This window comes from Haliaeetus leucocephalus, unplaced genomic scaffold (genome assembly GCF_000737465.1).
Source record: "Haliaeetus leucocephalus isolate CR32 unplaced genomic scaffold, Haliaeetus_leucocephalus-4.0 Scaffold21, whole genome shotgun sequence".
Classification (NCBI taxonomy): domain Eukaryota; kingdom Metazoa; phylum Chordata; class Aves; order Accipitriformes; family Accipitridae; genus Haliaeetus; species Haliaeetus leucocephalus.
The window spans coordinates 3,227,637-3,227,855 of NW_010972457.1; the positions used below are offsets into that span (position 1 = coordinate 3,227,637).

The 219-nt window shown below is 74.9% G+C and overlaps 1 protein-coding gene across 7 annotated transcripts in view; it reads right to left on the minus strand.

The window, feature by feature from the left end:
• WDFY3 (WD repeat and FYVE domain containing 3) overlaps positions 1 to 219 on the minus strand; it is a 183,248-nt gene that overhangs the window by 182,118 nt on the left and 911 nt on the right. The gene's annotated exons all lie outside the window — the stretch shown is intronic.

Sequence of the window (219 nt, forward strand, 5' to 3'; positions counted from 1 at the left end):
CCGCCGGGGCCGAGCCGCCCGCCCGCAGGCAGCCCTGCCCCGGGGGCCGCGACCAGAGAGCGGCCACTGAAACAAACATTAAAAAACGGAGGGGGAGGTCGCCCGCGCAGTGACAATGATCCATCACCCGAGGCACCTGCGCCGCCGCCGCCGCCGCCACCTCCTCCAACCCGGCGGAGGGAGGCGTCCGCCCTCACGGCATCCCCGGGGAGCGGGGCG